Source organism: Muntiacus reevesi, chromosome 6 (genome assembly GCF_963930625.1).
Source record: "Muntiacus reevesi chromosome 6, mMunRee1.1, whole genome shotgun sequence".
NCBI lineage: Eukaryota > Metazoa > Chordata > Mammalia > Artiodactyla > Cervidae > Muntiacus > Muntiacus reevesi.
The window spans coordinates 113,943,830-113,947,764 of NC_089254.1; the positions used below are offsets into that span (position 1 = coordinate 113,943,830).

The 3,935-nt window shown below is 43.3% G+C and overlaps 1 pseudogene; it reads right to left on the minus strand.

The window, feature by feature from the left end:
• Positions 1-1,159: 1,159 nt before the first annotated feature.
• On the minus strand, positions 1,160-3,324 carry LOC136170806 (small ribosomal subunit protein uS2-like; annotated as a pseudogene).
• Positions 3,325-3,935: the final 611 nt, after the last annotated feature.

The window sequence follows — 3,935 nt, forward strand, 5'->3', positions numbered from 1 at the left end:
ATGTGAGAACATGAATGAGTTTAGAACTTTTAGAAAGTCTAATTTTAAAGGTATTTGTTTATCTTTAAAGCCCAATGAGAAAATTTTACTCTTGCTTATCTTGTCTGAGGAATAAACATTGACAGATACTGAAAAAATGCTACAAAATTTGAGGCTTTGAAAAATGGAATTAAACGAGAATGGGTCTCATGAAGAGTAACCCCTTTGGGATGGAGAAGCTGAGAGGAGAAACAAATTGATTCAAGAAAAGATCTTATTATTAGAGCTGAGATCATCTGCCATTTAGTCAAATTTACTTTTCTGCATGCCAGATCACCTTATACAGACTTGTACAGACACACAATGCAACTACCATCTCCACTGATACACAGAGGGGTGCCCTGGCCACAGCTTCAGGCCACCTTGTGGGGCACTCAAGATGCTGAGGCCTTCCGTCCCATGTGTCCTGGGGAAGTGACTCCCATGAGGTTCAACCACTGATCCTAATTTTAGTCTGTTTTCAAACAGTCCTTTAATTCCCCGAGGACAGCGCTCATCTCTCTCACCACATAAAATGTCCCCCCATGTGTCACTGGTCCTCATCAACATGGCTGATGGTTTTATAATCAGTCTTAAGATATGGTCACCTGATTCTATTATTTTTTTATTGTGCTGAAGTCAGTCAAGTGTTTTATATCTTGCTAGCATATAATACATCAGATTCAGAGAAATAATTGAAGTATGAAGTCAAATGATTATCCTCTCCATGTGAAGTATATAAATATAGTCTCTGGGAGATGGTGAAGGACAGGGAAGCCTGGTGTGCTCCAGGCCATGGAATCAGGAAGAGTTGGACATGACTGAGTGACTGAGCAATGATAAAATATTATCTCAGTTCATAATGTATGTACAGTGCATAGGTGAAAGTGGGAGAAAAGTATTTTAAAAATTAGATCGAGCTTCGCTAATAAAATTAGCAGTGGTAAATGTTGTTTGAGGGAAGAACATAATGAATTATGGATTAGAAAATTTTCCTCTTATGTGAAAGGAAAAAATCAAAAGTCACAGAACATTCTCATGAGTAGACATATTTATTTATTTATAAACTGTTTGTTTTTTGTCAGCCTACTTCCATTTTAAGAGTTTGTGGGGTTTCCAGGACGGCTCATGGTAAAGAATACTGCCAATGCAAAAGGATCCCACATGCGTCAGAGGAACTAAGCCATTTCACCACAACCATTGAGCCTGTGCTCTAGAGCCTGGGGCCCACAGCTGCTGAGCCCACGCTCTGCCTAACTGCAGCCCATGACGGGAGAAGCCGCTGCGAGGAGAAGGCCGTGCACCGCACCCAGAGCGTGCGCCCCGCTCACCGCAACCACAGCGAAGCCCGTGCAGCAGCAAGGACCCAGCACAGCCCCACCCAAGAAAAGAGCCTGTGCAAGAACAGCCGAAGCCCACTCCGTGCTGTCCCTCCCCGCCCCGTGGCCTGAGCAGTGGGCGCTGCAGGCCAGCCCTCGGGGGCACTGCGGAGTGGGCAGCGAGCCCGCCTGCCCACCTGTGGACTAGGCCCCCACCTCAGATGGAGCCGCGCTGCACCCAGGTGCTGACGTCACCCACTCACCATGACGTCCTCCTTGGTCAGAGCCTGCTCACTGCCGCCTGCCTTTCCCTTTTAATCTCTTCAGAGTGTGCAGACGTGGCGATCAGACACGACCTCCCAAGAGTGTTCACAGGAAACGGTGCCAGGCACGGGCAGAACTGCCCGGGTGAGCACCCGCCATCAGACCCACCGACTGAGCCCCCTTTGTGCCGGGAATGGGTCGTCTCCAGAATGCAGGGGAGAGTCTGTGTCACACAGGCCGATGGTGAGAAGTTCACAGGGGTCTTGGCTCCTGGACGCTGCCTGGGTCTGGTTAGTGGAGGCTCCAGGAGTGAAGCGGCCGACCACAGGAGCGGCGGCAGCAAACCGCCGCACAGCCCGCTGGCGAGGGTTCCTGGAGGACGCAACGGTGACAGAGCTGGGGTTTCAATGGCAACAATGGCCTGAGCTGCCCACAGAAGTTTCTCCCAGGTTCTCTTCGGATTCCTAATGTAGACGCCCTCACTTTTCCTTCTGTAGATGTACTGCTCCACTGGGAAGTAAAGGTTGGTGCCACCTAAGTGGGCTCCTGCTACAAGGAACGTGATGATGTCCCCCTTCATTTGCCGGACATCGAGGACCCAGAATAGTGTAAAAGATTCATTTCAAGTTATGACAAGAATCCAGACAGTGCCGTATGGACCACTGTCTGGGTAGTGTGGAAAAAGCCTGAGAAGATGTTTTAGAGAAGCCAGGTAATCTTTCTGATAAAACAAACTTCACTTTCATTCACTTGGTAGAAATAACACGATGAGATTTACTCTTTAGAGGTTTAACATTTTTTATAATGTTTTGACATTTATGAGAAATTTATGATACATGTACAAGGTTTAAGTACCTAAAAAAATTAAAATATTTCATATTACCTTTCTCCTCCTACCCCTCCCTTCTTGTCAAAGCTCTGCTGCTTTCACGGTCAGTCATGGTGTTTCGTTTCCCAGGAATCTTTCCAGAGTTTTGAATTTTTAAAAAATTATTTATATGGCTGTGCCAGGTCTTAGTTGTGGCCTGTGGGACCTTTTCCATGGAAACTCTTAGCTGTGGCATATGGGGCATAGTTTCCTGACAATGGGCTGAGCTCAGGCCCCTACAATGAGAGTGCAGACTCTTTACCACTGGATCAGGAGAGGTGTCCCAGATTGTCATTTATGCAGACACAAGCAACTATGAATATCTGTTTCTTCTTCATTCTACATGGTGGTGCTAGTGGTAAAGATCCCACCTGCCAATGCAGGAGACAGAAGAGACTCGGGTTCAATCCCTGGGTCTGGAAGATCCTCTGGTGAAGGAAACGGCAATCCACTCTAGTATTCTTGCCTAGAAAATCCCCATGGGGCAGAGGAGCCTGTTGGCTTACAGTTCACAGAGTCACAAAATGTCAGGCATGACTGAATGACTTAGCACACAACCACATTTAAAACCATAAATAGTAGTATACTGTGCACAATATTTTATTATATTTTGCTTATATTCAGCCGACAATATCTTGGGGAAATCTCTTGAGACACTATTTTCTGCCAATCAGTCTACTGATTGGATGAGATACTATAACACACTTTACTGGTCAACATTGTAATAAATACTAATATTCAATTACATCTTGACATCACAAAAAGCAATATAATGCATAACCTTAGCCTATGTTATTTCACTGCAGGAAAATTAATAAATTTCTAATGCACTGAATAATGTCCAATGATCATATGGGACTGAGAATCCTCACCAGCCACAGTGAAGAAACCTCCTTGAATATGTGGGGTATTCAAACAAGGCACAAAAAATGCATGTATTACAGCTGAAGAAAAAAAAGAAAAAAAAAAAGAAAGAGGGAGAGAGAGAGAGAGAGATGAAACTAATCACAAACCTTAAAATAAAGGGCACAAAGAATTGTACTAACAAACCTTAGCAATAATCCTGAAAAGTGTTTGTTATGCAAGTAACCATTGCCTACCAGGAAAAAAATTAATTAACACTTTCAGAAAACATATAAATAAAACAAAACAAAAGCATTTTTATCACCCAGGAAAGTTAAGACATTTAGTAGTCCTGTGTCAGACAGCAGGTCTGATGTATATTTCATATTATCTCATACCCACCCATAAAAAATGAATGTAAACCCCTTTATACACACTTCAAATATTTTAGGATATTCAACAAATTGACTACTTTTTGGAAAAATATGAATTGTCAAGACTATTATTTAAAGCAACTAAAGCAAAAGAAAATTAAGCAAGGAAGGCTATAAAGTAAATTTTTTCGAGTATTAATTCTGAAAATCATGTAAAAGTTATGCAAGCAAAGAACAAGTGGTTACAAA